The following is a 9,894-nucleotide window of genomic DNA, read 5'->3' on the forward strand; positions in this document are numbered from 1 at the left end:
TATCGTACTTGCTCAACCAAGTCTTAATTCTATTCTTGAAAAGCGATACAAAAGCACTCGCGCCGATACCGGAAATCGAACCCGGGCCTTCTGAGTGAGAGCCAGATATCCTAGCCACTAGACCATATCGGACTTGCTGAACCAAGTCTTAATTCTATTCATAAACCTATATCCTTAAGTCTATTTTTGAAATGCTTTACAAAACACTCGCTGCGATACCGGGAATCGAAGCCGGGCCTTCTGGGTACAAAGCAGTTATTCTAGCCACTAGACCATATCGGACTTCCTCAACCAAGTCTTAATTCTATTCATAAACCTATATCCTTAAGTCTATTCTTGAAAACCGGTACAAAAGCACTCGCTCCGATACCGGGATTCGTACTCTCGCCTTCTGGGTGAGAGCCAGATATCCTAGCCACTAGACTATATCGGACTGGTTGAAACAACCCTAAATATTATTCCTATAAATGTGTCTTTAAGTTTATTCTTCAAAAGCGGTACAAAAGCACTCACTCCGATACCGGGAATCGAACCCGCCCTTCTGGGTGAGAGCCAGATATCCTAGCCACTAGACCATATCGGACTTGCTTAATAAAGTCTTAATTCTATAAATAAACCAATATCCTTAAGTATATTCTTGAAAAGCGGTACAAAAGCACTCGCTCCGATACCGGGAATCGAACCCAGGCCTTCTGGGTGAAAGCCAGATATCCTAGCCACTAGACCATATCGGACTTCCTCAATTAAGTCTTAATTCTATTAATAAACCTATATCCTTAAGTCTATTCTTGAAAAGCGGTACAAAAGCACTCGCTCCGATACCGGGAATCGAACCCGGGCCTTCTGGGTGAGAGCCAGATATCCTAGCCACTTGACCATATCGGACTTGCTTAGTCAAGTCTTAATTCTATTCATAAACCAATATCCTTAAGTCTATTCTTGAAAAGCGGTACAAAAGCACTCGCTCCGATACCGGGAATCGAACCCGGGCCTTCTGGGTGAGAGCCAGATATCCTAGCCACTAAACCATATCTGACTGGCCGGAACAACCCAAAATATTATTCCTATAAATGTGTCTTTAAGTTTATTCATCAAAAGCGGTACAAAAGCACTCACTCCGATATCGGGAATCGAACCCGCCCTTCTGCGTGACAGCCAGATATCCAAGCCACTAGCCCATATCGGACTTGCTTAATCAAGTCTTAATTCTATTCATAAACCCATATCCTTAAGTCTATTCTTGAAAAGCGGTACAAAAGCACTCGCTCCGATACCGGGAATCGAACCCGGGCCTTCTGGGTGAGAGCCAGATATCTTAGCCACTAGACCATATCGGACTGGTTGAAACAACCTTAATATTATTCCTATAAATGTGTCTTTAAGTTTATTCTTCAAAAGCGGTACAAAAGCACTCCTTCCGATACCGGGAATCGAACCAGCCCTTCTGGGTGAGAGCCAGATATCCTAGCCACTAGCCCATATCGGACTTGCTTAATCAAGTCTTAATTCTATTCATAAACCAATATCCTTAAGTCTATTCTTGAAAAGCGGTACAAAAGCACTCGCTCCGATACCGGGAATCGAACCCGGGCCTTATGGGTGAGAGCCAGATATCCTAGCCACTAGACCATATCGGACTTGCTAAATCAAGTCTTAATTCTATTCATAAACCAATATCCTTAAGTCTATTCTTGAAAAGCGGTACAAAAGCACTCGCTCCGATACCGGGAATCGAACCCGGGCCTTCTGGGTGAGAGCCAGATATCCTAGCCACTAGACCATATCGGACTTGCTAAATCAAGTCTTAATTCTATTCATAAACCAATATCCTTAAGTCTATTCTTGAAAAGCGGTACAAAAGCACTCGCTCCGATACCGGGAATCGAACCCGGGCCTTCTGGGAGAGAGCCAGATATCCTAGCCACTAGACCATATCGGACTTGCTAAATCAAGTCTTAATTCTATTCATAAATCAATTACCTTAAGTCTATTCTTGAAAAGCGGTACAAAAGCACTCGCTCCGATACCGGGAATCGAACCCGGGCCTTCTGGGTGAAAGTCAGGTATCCTAGCGACTAGACCATATTGTACTTGCTCAACCTAGTCTTAATTCTATTCTTAAAAAACGGTACAAAAGCACTCGCTCCGATACCGGGAATCGAACCCGGGCCTTCTGGGTGAAAGCCAGATATCCTAGCCACTAGACCATATCGGACTTGCTTAACCAAGTCTTAATTCTATTCATAAACCTATATCCTTAAGTCTATTTTTGAAATGCTTTACAAAACACTCGCTGCGATACCGGGAATCGAAGCCGGGCCTTCTGGGTACAAAGCAGTTATACTAGCCACTAGACCATATCGGACTTCCTCAACCAAGTCTTAATTCTATTCATAAACCTATATCCTTAAGTCTATTCTTGAAAACCGGAACAAAAGCACTCGCTCCGATACCGGGAATCGAACACGAGCCTTCTGGATGAGAGCCAGATATCCTAGCCACTAGACCATATCTGACTGGTCGTAACAACCCAAAATATTATTCCTATAAATATGTCTTTAAGTTTATTCATCAAAAGCGGTACAAAAGCACTCACTCCGATACCGGGAATCGAACCCGCCCTTCTGGGTGAGAGCCAGATATCCTAGCCACTAGACCATATCGGACTTGCTAAATAAAGTCTTAATTCTATTCATAAACCAATATCCTTAAGTCTATTCTTGAAAAGCGGTACAAAAGCACTCGCTCCGATACCGGGAATCGAACCCGGGCCTTCTGGGTGAGAGCCAGATATCCTAGCCACTTGACCATATCGGACTTGCTTAGTCAAGTCTTAATTCTATTCATAAACCAATATCCTTAAGTCTATTCTTGAAAAGCGGTACAAAAGCACTCGCTCCGATACCGGGAATCGAACCCGGGCCTTCTGGGTGAGAGCCAGATATCCTAGCCACTAAACCATATCTGACTGGCCGGAACAACCCAAAATATTATTCCTATAAATGTGTCTTTAAGTTTATTCATCAAAAGCGGTACAAAAGCACTCACTCCGATATCGGGAATCGAACCCGCCCTTCTGCGTGACAGCCAGATATCCAAGCCACTAGCCCATATCGGACTTGCTTAATCAAGTCTTAATTCTATTCATAAACCCATATCCTTAAGTCTATTCTTGAAAAGCGGTACAAAAGCACTCGCTCCGATACCGGGAATCGAACCCGGGCCTTCTGGGTGAGAGCCAGATATCTTAGCCACTAGACCATATCGGACTGGTTGAAACAACCTTAATATTATTCCTATAAATGTGTCTTTAAGTTTATTCTTCAAAAGCGGTACAAAAGCACTGCTTCCGATACCGGGAATCGAACCAGCCCTTCTGGGTGAGAGCCAGATATCCTAGCCACTAGCCCATATCGGACTTGCTTAATCAAGTCTTAATTCTATTAATAACCAATATCCTTAAGTCTATTCTTGAAAAGCGGTACAAAAGCACTCGCTCCGATACCGGGAATCGAACCCGGGCCTTCTGGGTGAGAGCCAGATATCCTAGCCACTAGACCATATCGGACTTGCTAAATCAAGTCTTAATTCTATTCATAAACCAATATCCTTAAGTCTATTCTTGAAAAGCGGTACAAAAGCACTCGCTCCGATACCGGGAATCGAACCCGGGCCTTCTGGGTGAGAGCCAGATATCCTAGCCACTAGACCATATCGGACTTGCTAAATCAAGTCTTAATTCTATTCATAAACCAATATCCTTAAGTCTATTCTTGAAAAGCGGTACAAAAGCACTCGCTCCGATACCGGGAATCGAACCCGGGCCTTCTGGGAGAGAGCCAGATATCCTAGCCACTAGACCATATCGGACTTGCTAAATCAAGTCTTAATTCTATTCATAAATCAATTACCTTAAGTCTATTCTTGAAAAGCGGTACAAAAGCACTCGCTCCGATACCGGGAATCGAACCCGGGCCTTCTGGGTGAAAGTCAGGTATCCTAGCGACTAGACCATATTGTACTTGCTCAACCTAGTCTTAATTCTATTCTTAAAAAACGGTACAAAAGCACTCGCTCCGATACCGGGAATCGAACCCGGGCCTTCTGGGTGAAAGCCAGATATCCTAGCCACTAGACCATATCGGACTTGCTTAACCAAGTCTTAATTCTATTCATAAACCTATATCCTTAAGTCTATTTTTGAAATGCTTTACAAAACACTCGCTGCGATACCGGGAATCGAAGCCGGGCCTTCTGGGTACAAAGCAGTTATACTAGCCACTAGACCATATCGGACTTCCTCAACCAAGTCTTAATTCTATTCATAAACCTATATCCTTAAGTCTATTCTTGAAAACCGGAACAAAAGCACTCGCTCCGATACCGGGAATCGAACACGAGCCTTCTGGATGAGAGCCAGATATCCTAGCCACTAGACCATATCTGACTGGTCGTAACAACCCAAAATATTATTCCTATAAATATGTCTTTAAGTTTATTCATCAAAAGCGGTACAAAAGCACTCACTCCGATACCGGGAATCGAACCCGCCCTTCTGGGTGAGAGCCAGATATCCTAGCCACTAGACCATATCGGACTTGCTAAATAAAGTCTTAATTCTATTCATAAACCAATATCCTTAAGTCTATTCTTGAAAAGCGGTACAAAAGCACTCGCTCCGATACCGGGAATCGAACCCGGGCCTTCTGGGTGAGAGCCAGATATCCTAGCCACTAGACCATATCGGACTTGCTTAATCAAGTCTTAATTCTATTCATAAATCAATTACCTTAAGTCTATTCTTGAAAAGCGGTACAAAAGCACTCGCTCCGATACCGGGAATCGAACCCGGGCCTTCAGGGTGAGAGCCAGATATCCTAGCCACTAGACCATATCGGACTTGGTCAAACATGTCTTAATTCTATTCATAAACCTATATCCTTAAATCTATTCTTGAAAAGCGGTACAAAACCATGTGCTCCGATACCGGGAATCGAACCCGGGCCTTCTGGGTGAGAGCCAGATATCCTAGCCACTAGACCATATCGGACTTGCTAAATCAAGTCTTATTTCTATTCATAAACCAATATCCTTAAGTCTATTCTTGAAAAGCGGTACAAAAGCACTCGCTCCGATACCGGGAATCGAACCCGGGCCTTCTGGGAGAGAGCCAGATATCCTAGCCACTAGACCATATCGGACTTGCTAAATCAAGTCTTAATTCTATTCATAAATCAATTACCTTAAGTCTATTCTTGAAAAGCGGTACAAAAGCACTCGCTCCGATACCGGGAATCGAACCCGGGCCTTCTGGGTGAAAGTCAGGTATCCTAGCGACTAGACCATATTGTACTTGCTCAACCTAGTCTTAATTCTATTCTTAAAAAACGGTACAAAAGCACTCGCTCCGATACCGGGAATCGAACCCGGGCCTTCTGGGTGAAAGCCAGATATCCTAGCCTCTAGACCATATCGGACTTGCTTAACCAAGTCTTAATTCTATTCATAAACCTATATCCTTAAGTCTATTTTTGAAATGCTTTACAAAACACTCGCTGCGATACCGGGAATCGAAGCCGGGCCTTCTGGGTACAAAGCAGTTATCCTAGCCACTAGACCATATCGGACTTCCTCAACCAAGTCTTAATTCTATTCATAAACCTATATCCTAAAGTCTATTCTTGAAAACCGGTACAAAAGCACTCGCTCCGATACCGGGAATCGTACTCTCGCCTTCTGGGTGAGAGCCAGATATCCTAGCCACTAGACTATATCGGACTGGTTGAAACAACCCTAAATATTATTCCTATAAATGTGTCTTTAAGTTTATTCTTCAAAAGCGGTACAAAAGCACTCACTCCGATACCGGGAATCGAACTCGCCCTTCTGGGTGAGAGCCAGATATCCTAGCCACTAGACCATATCGGACTTGCTTAATAAAGTCTTAATTCTATAAATAAACCAATATCCTTAAGTCTATTCTTGAAAAGCGGTACAAAAGCACTCGCTCCGATACCGGGAATCGAACTCGCCCTTCTGGGTGAGAGCCAGATATCCTAGCCACTAGACCATATCGGACTTGCTTAATAAAGTCTTAATTCTATAAATAAACCAATATCGTTAAGTCTATTCTTGAAAAGCGGTACAAAAGCACTCGCTCCGATACCGGGAATCGAACCCGGGCCTTCTGGGTGAGAGCCAGATATCCTAGCCACTTGACCATATCGGACTTGCTTAGTCAAGTCTTAATTCTATTCATAAACCAATATCCTTAAGTCTATTCTTGAAAAGCGGTACAAAAGCACTCGCTCCGATACCGGGAATCGAACCCGGGCCTTCTGGGTGAGAGCCAGATATCCTAGCCACTAGACCATATCGGACTTGCTTAATAAAGTCTTAATTCTATTCATAAACCAATATCCTTAAGTCTATTCTTGAAAAGCGGTACAAAAGCACTCGCTCCGATACCGGGAATCGAACCCGGGCCTTTGGGTGAGAGCCAGATATCCTAGCCACTAGACCATATCGGACTTGCTTAATCAAGTCTTAATTCTATTCATAAATCAATTACCTTAAGTCTATTCTTGAAAACCGGAACAAAAGCACTCGCTCCGATACCGGGAATCGAACACGAGCCTTCTGGATGAGAGCCAGATATCCTAGCCACTAGACCATATCTGACTGGTCGTAACAACCCAAAATATTATTCCTATAAATATGTCTTTAAGTTTATTCATCAAAAGCGGTACAAAAGCACTCACTCCGATACCGGGAATCGAACCCGCCCTTCTGGGTGAGAGCCAGATATCCTAGCCACTAGACCATATCGGACTTGCTAAATAAAGTCTTAATTCTATTCATAAACCAATATCCTTAAGTCTATTCTTGAAAAGCGGTACAAAAGCACTCGCTCCGATACCGGGAATCGAACCCGGGCCTTCTGGGTGAGAGCCAGATATCCTAGCCACTAGACCATATCGGACTTGCTTAATCAAGTCTTAATTCTATTCATAAATCAATTACCTTAAGTCTATTCTTGAAAAGCGGTACAAAAGCACTCGCTCCGATACCGGGAATCGAACCCGGGCCTTCAGGGTGAGAGCCAGATATCCTAGCCACTAGACCATATCGGACTTGGTCAAACATGTCTTAATTCTATTCATAAACCTATATCCTTAAATCTATTCTTGAAAAGCGGTACAAAACCATGTGCTCCGATACCGGGAATCGAACCCGGGCCTTCTGGGTGAGAGCCAGATATCCTAGCCACTAGACCATATCGGACTTGCTAAATCAAGTCTTATTTCTATTCATAAACCAATATCCTTAAGTCTATTCTTGAAAAGCGGTACAAAAGCACTCGCTCCGATACCGGGAATCGAACCCGGGCCTTCTGGGAGAGAGCCAGATATCCTAGCCACTAGACCATATCGGACTTGCTAAATCAAGTCTTAATTCTATTCATAAATCAATTACCTTAAGTCTATTCTTGAAAAGCGGTACAAAAGCACTCGCTCCGATACCGGGAATCGAACCCGGGCCTTCTGGGTGAAAGTCAGGTATCCTAGCGACTAGACCATATTGTACTTGCTCAACCTAGTCTTAATTCTATTCTTAAAAAACGGTACAAAAGCACTCGCTCCGATACCGGGAATCGAACCCGGGCCTTCTGGGTGAAAGCCAGATATCCTAGCCTCTAGACCATATCGGACTTGCTTAACCAAGTCTTAATTCTATTCATAAACCTATATCCTTAAGTCTATTTTTGAAATGCTTTACAAAACACTCGCTGCGATACCGGGAATCGAAGCCGGGCCTTCTGGGTACAAAGCAGTTATCCTAGCCACTAGACCATATCGGACTTCCTCAACCAAGTCTTAATTCTATTCATAAACCTATATCCTAAAGTCTATTCTTGAAAACCGGTACAAAAGCACTCGCTCCGATACCGGGAATCGTACTCTCGCCTTCTGGGTGAGAGCCAGATATCCTAGCCACTAGACTATATCGGACTGGTTGAAACAACCCTAAATATTATTCCTATAAATGTGTCTTTAAGTTTATTCTTCAAAAGCGGTACAAAAGCACTCACTCCGATACCGGGAATCGAACTCGCCCTTCTGGGTGAGAGCCAGATATCCTAGCCACTAGACCATATCGGACTTGCTTAATAAAGTCTTAATTCTATAAATAAACCAATATCCTTAAGTCTATTCTTGAAAAGCGGTACAAAAGCACTCGCTCCGATACCGGGAATCGAACTCGCCCTTCTGGGTGAGAGCCAGATATCCTAGCCACTAGACCATATCGGACTTGCTTAATAAAGTCTTAATTCTATAAATAAACCAATATCCTTAAGTCTATTCTTGAAAAGCGGTACAAAAGCACTCGCTCCGATACCGGGAATCGAACCCGGGCCTTCTGTGTGAGAGCCAGATATCCTAGCCACTTGACCATATCGGACTTGCTTAGTCAAGTCTTAATTCTATTCATAAACCAATATCCTTAAGTCTATTCTTGAAAAGCGGTACAAAAGCACTCGCTCCGATACCGGGAATCGAACCCGGGCCTTCTGGGTGAGAGCCAGATATCCTAGCCACTAGACCATATCGGACTTGCTTAATAAAGTCTTAATTCTATTCATAAACCAATATCCTTAAGTCTATTCTTGAAAAGCGGTACAAAAGCACTCGCTCCGATACCGGGAATCGAACCCGGGCCTTCTGGGTGAGAGCCAGATATCCTAGCCACTAGACCATATCGGACTTGCTTAATCAAGTCTTAATTCTATTCATAAATCAATTACCTTAAGTCTATTCTTGAAAACCGGAACAAAAGCACTCGCTCCGATACCGGGAATCGAACACGAGCCTTCTGGATGAGAGCCAGATATCCTAGCCACTAGACCATATCTGACTGGTCGTAACAACCCAAAATATTATTCCTATAAATATGTCTTTAAGTTTATTCATCAAAAGCGGTACAAAAGCACTCACTCCGATACCGGGAATCGAACCCGGGCCTTCTGGGTGAGAGCCAGATATCCTAGCCACTTGACCATATCGGACTTGCTTAGTCAAGTCTTAATTCTATTCATAAACCAATATCCTTAAGTCTATTCTTGAAAAGCGGTACAAAAGCACTCGCTCCGATACCGGGAATCGAACCCGGGCCTTCTGGGTGAGAGCCAGATATCCTAGCCACTAGACCATATCGGACTTGCTTAATAAAGTCTTAATTCTATTCATAAACCAATATCCTTAAGTCTATTCTTGAAAAGCGGTACAAAAGCACTCGCTCCGATACCGGGAATCGAACCCGGGCCTTCTGGGTGAGAGCCAGATATCCTAGCCACTAGACCATATCGGACTTGCTTAATCAAGTCTTAATTCTATTCATAAATCAATTACCTTAAGTCTATTCTTGAAAAGCGGTACAAAAGCACTCGCTCCGATACCGGGAATCGAACCCGGGCCTTCTGGGTGAGAGCCAGATATCCTAGCCACTAGACCATATCGGACTTGGTCAAACATGTCTTAATTCTATTCATAAACCTATATCCTTAAATCTATTCTTGAAAAGCGGTACAAAACCATGTGCTCCGATACCGGGAATCGAACCCGGGCCTTCTGGGTGAGAGCCAGATATCCTAGCCACTAGACCATATCGGACTTGCTGAATCAAGTCTTATTTCTATTCATAAACCAATATCCTTAAGTCTATTCTTGAAAAGCGGTACAAAAGCACTCGCTCCGATACCGGGAATCGAACCCGGGCCTTCTGGGAGAGAGCCAGATATCCTAGCCACTAGACCATATCGGACTTGCTAAATCAAGTCTTAATTCTATTCATAAATCAATTACCTTAAGTCTATTCTTGAAAAGCGGTACAAAA

General features: G+C 43.4%; 36 non-coding genes across 36 annotated transcripts; all 36 read right to left on the minus strand.

Moving 5' to 3' along the window:
* Positions 1–662: 662 nt before the first annotated feature.
* On the minus strand, positions 663–734 carry TRNAE-UUC (transfer RNA glutamic acid (anticodon UUC)). Its single transcript has one exon. It is a non-coding gene; the product is annotated as a tRNA-Glu (tRNA).
* Positions 735–813: 79 nt separating this feature from the next.
* TRNAE-CUC (transfer RNA glutamic acid (anticodon CUC)) lies at positions 814–885 on the minus strand. The gene has a single exon. It is a non-coding gene; the product is annotated as a tRNA-Glu (tRNA).
* A 79-nt stretch (positions 886–964) lies between these two features.
* Positions 965–1,036, minus strand: TRNAE-CUC (transfer RNA glutamic acid (anticodon CUC)). Its single transcript has one exon. It is a non-coding gene; the product is annotated as a tRNA-Glu (tRNA).
* Positions 1,037–1,265: 229 nt separating this feature from the next.
* Positions 1,266–1,337, minus strand: TRNAE-CUC (transfer RNA glutamic acid (anticodon CUC)). Its single transcript has one exon. It is a non-coding gene; the product is annotated as a tRNA-Glu (tRNA).
* A 228-nt stretch (positions 1,338–1,565) lies between these two features.
* Positions 1,566–1,637, minus strand: TRNAE-CUC (transfer RNA glutamic acid (anticodon CUC)). The gene has a single exon. It is a non-coding gene; the product is annotated as a tRNA-Glu (tRNA).
* A 79-nt stretch (positions 1,638–1,716) lies between these two features.
* Positions 1,717–1,788, minus strand: TRNAE-CUC (transfer RNA glutamic acid (anticodon CUC)). Its single transcript has one exon. It is a non-coding gene; the product is annotated as a tRNA-Glu (tRNA).
* A 79-nt stretch (positions 1,789–1,867) lies between these two features.
* Positions 1,868–1,939, minus strand: TRNAE-CUC (transfer RNA glutamic acid (anticodon CUC)). The gene has a single exon. It is a non-coding gene; the product is annotated as a tRNA-Glu (tRNA).
* Positions 1,940–2,143: 204 nt separating this feature from the next.
* Positions 2,144–2,215, minus strand: TRNAE-UUC (transfer RNA glutamic acid (anticodon UUC)). Its single transcript has one exon. It is a non-coding gene; the product is annotated as a tRNA-Glu (tRNA).
* A 530-nt stretch (positions 2,216–2,745) lies between these two features.
* TRNAE-CUC (transfer RNA glutamic acid (anticodon CUC)) lies at positions 2,746–2,817 on the minus strand. The gene has a single exon. It is a non-coding gene; the product is annotated as a tRNA-Glu (tRNA).
* Positions 2,818–2,896: 79 nt separating this feature from the next.
* TRNAE-CUC (transfer RNA glutamic acid (anticodon CUC)) lies at positions 2,897–2,968 on the minus strand. Its single transcript has one exon. It is a non-coding gene; the product is annotated as a tRNA-Glu (tRNA).
* Positions 2,969–3,197: 229 nt separating this feature from the next.
* On the minus strand, positions 3,198–3,269 carry TRNAE-CUC (transfer RNA glutamic acid (anticodon CUC)). The gene has a single exon. It is a non-coding gene; the product is annotated as a tRNA-Glu (tRNA).
* Positions 3,270–3,496: 227 nt separating this feature from the next.
* Positions 3,497–3,568, minus strand: TRNAE-CUC (transfer RNA glutamic acid (anticodon CUC)). The gene has a single exon. It is a non-coding gene; the product is annotated as a tRNA-Glu (tRNA).
* Positions 3,569–3,647: 79 nt separating this feature from the next.
* On the minus strand, positions 3,648–3,719 carry TRNAE-CUC (transfer RNA glutamic acid (anticodon CUC)). Its single transcript has one exon. It is a non-coding gene; the product is annotated as a tRNA-Glu (tRNA).
* A 79-nt stretch (positions 3,720–3,798) lies between these two features.
* TRNAE-CUC (transfer RNA glutamic acid (anticodon CUC)) lies at positions 3,799–3,870 on the minus strand. The gene has a single exon. It is a non-coding gene; the product is annotated as a tRNA-Glu (tRNA).
* A 204-nt stretch (positions 3,871–4,074) lies between these two features.
* TRNAE-UUC (transfer RNA glutamic acid (anticodon UUC)) lies at positions 4,075–4,146 on the minus strand. The gene has a single exon. It is a non-coding gene; the product is annotated as a tRNA-Glu (tRNA).
* Positions 4,147–4,676: 530 nt separating this feature from the next.
* TRNAE-CUC (transfer RNA glutamic acid (anticodon CUC)) lies at positions 4,677–4,748 on the minus strand. Its single transcript has one exon. It is a non-coding gene; the product is annotated as a tRNA-Glu (tRNA).
* A 79-nt stretch (positions 4,749–4,827) lies between these two features.
* On the minus strand, positions 4,828–4,899 carry TRNAE-CUC (transfer RNA glutamic acid (anticodon CUC)). Its single transcript has one exon. It is a non-coding gene; the product is annotated as a tRNA-Glu (tRNA).
* A 79-nt stretch (positions 4,900–4,978) lies between these two features.
* TRNAE-CUC (transfer RNA glutamic acid (anticodon CUC)) lies at positions 4,979–5,050 on the minus strand. Its single transcript has one exon. It is a non-coding gene; the product is annotated as a tRNA-Glu (tRNA).
* A 79-nt stretch (positions 5,051–5,129) lies between these two features.
* On the minus strand, positions 5,130–5,201 carry TRNAE-CUC (transfer RNA glutamic acid (anticodon CUC)). Its single transcript has one exon. It is a non-coding gene; the product is annotated as a tRNA-Glu (tRNA).
* A 204-nt stretch (positions 5,202–5,405) lies between these two features.
* Positions 5,406–5,477, minus strand: TRNAE-UUC (transfer RNA glutamic acid (anticodon UUC)). Its single transcript has one exon. It is a non-coding gene; the product is annotated as a tRNA-Glu (tRNA).
* Positions 5,478–6,157: 680 nt separating this feature from the next.
* TRNAE-CUC (transfer RNA glutamic acid (anticodon CUC)) lies at positions 6,158–6,229 on the minus strand. The gene has a single exon. It is a non-coding gene; the product is annotated as a tRNA-Glu (tRNA).
* A 79-nt stretch (positions 6,230–6,308) lies between these two features.
* TRNAE-CUC (transfer RNA glutamic acid (anticodon CUC)) lies at positions 6,309–6,380 on the minus strand. The gene has a single exon. It is a non-coding gene; the product is annotated as a tRNA-Glu (tRNA).
* Positions 6,381–6,459: 79 nt separating this feature from the next.
* TRNAE-CUC (transfer RNA glutamic acid (anticodon CUC)) lies at positions 6,460–6,530 on the minus strand. Its single transcript has one exon. It is a non-coding gene; the product is annotated as a tRNA-Glu (tRNA).
* Positions 6,531–6,910: 380 nt separating this feature from the next.
* TRNAE-CUC (transfer RNA glutamic acid (anticodon CUC)) lies at positions 6,911–6,982 on the minus strand. Its single transcript has one exon. It is a non-coding gene; the product is annotated as a tRNA-Glu (tRNA).
* Positions 6,983–7,061: 79 nt separating this feature from the next.
* Positions 7,062–7,133, minus strand: TRNAE-CUC (transfer RNA glutamic acid (anticodon CUC)). The gene has a single exon. It is a non-coding gene; the product is annotated as a tRNA-Glu (tRNA).
* A 79-nt stretch (positions 7,134–7,212) lies between these two features.
* On the minus strand, positions 7,213–7,284 carry TRNAE-CUC (transfer RNA glutamic acid (anticodon CUC)). The gene has a single exon. It is a non-coding gene; the product is annotated as a tRNA-Glu (tRNA).
* A 79-nt stretch (positions 7,285–7,363) lies between these two features.
* On the minus strand, positions 7,364–7,435 carry TRNAE-CUC (transfer RNA glutamic acid (anticodon CUC)). Its single transcript has one exon. It is a non-coding gene; the product is annotated as a tRNA-Glu (tRNA).
* A 204-nt stretch (positions 7,436–7,639) lies between these two features.
* Positions 7,640–7,711, minus strand: TRNAE-UUC (transfer RNA glutamic acid (anticodon UUC)). Its single transcript has one exon. It is a non-coding gene; the product is annotated as a tRNA-Glu (tRNA).
* Positions 7,712–8,542: 831 nt separating this feature from the next.
* On the minus strand, positions 8,543–8,614 carry TRNAE-CUC (transfer RNA glutamic acid (anticodon CUC)). The gene has a single exon. It is a non-coding gene; the product is annotated as a tRNA-Glu (tRNA).
* A 79-nt stretch (positions 8,615–8,693) lies between these two features.
* TRNAE-CUC (transfer RNA glutamic acid (anticodon CUC)) lies at positions 8,694–8,765 on the minus strand. Its single transcript has one exon. It is a non-coding gene; the product is annotated as a tRNA-Glu (tRNA).
* Positions 8,766–8,995: 230 nt separating this feature from the next.
* TRNAE-CUC (transfer RNA glutamic acid (anticodon CUC)) lies at positions 8,996–9,067 on the minus strand. Its single transcript has one exon. It is a non-coding gene; the product is annotated as a tRNA-Glu (tRNA).
* Positions 9,068–9,146: 79 nt separating this feature from the next.
* Positions 9,147–9,218, minus strand: TRNAE-CUC (transfer RNA glutamic acid (anticodon CUC)). Its single transcript has one exon. It is a non-coding gene; the product is annotated as a tRNA-Glu (tRNA).
* A 79-nt stretch (positions 9,219–9,297) lies between these two features.
* Positions 9,298–9,369, minus strand: TRNAE-CUC (transfer RNA glutamic acid (anticodon CUC)). Its single transcript has one exon. It is a non-coding gene; the product is annotated as a tRNA-Glu (tRNA).
* Positions 9,370–9,448: 79 nt separating this feature from the next.
* On the minus strand, positions 9,449–9,520 carry TRNAE-CUC (transfer RNA glutamic acid (anticodon CUC)). The gene has a single exon. It is a non-coding gene; the product is annotated as a tRNA-Glu (tRNA).
* Positions 9,521–9,599: 79 nt separating this feature from the next.
* On the minus strand, positions 9,600–9,671 carry TRNAE-CUC (transfer RNA glutamic acid (anticodon CUC)). Its single transcript has one exon. It is a non-coding gene; the product is annotated as a tRNA-Glu (tRNA).
* A 79-nt stretch (positions 9,672–9,750) lies between these two features.
* On the minus strand, positions 9,751–9,822 carry TRNAE-CUC (transfer RNA glutamic acid (anticodon CUC)). The gene has a single exon. It is a non-coding gene; the product is annotated as a tRNA-Glu (tRNA).
* Positions 9,823–9,894: the final 72 nt, after the last annotated feature.

Source organism: Phalangium opilio, unplaced genomic scaffold (assembly GCF_054372755.1).
Source record: "Phalangium opilio isolate 3A_F unplaced genomic scaffold, DU_Popi_V2 ptg000106l_1, whole genome shotgun sequence".
NCBI lineage: Eukaryota > Metazoa > Arthropoda > Arachnida > Opiliones > Phalangiidae > Phalangium > Phalangium opilio.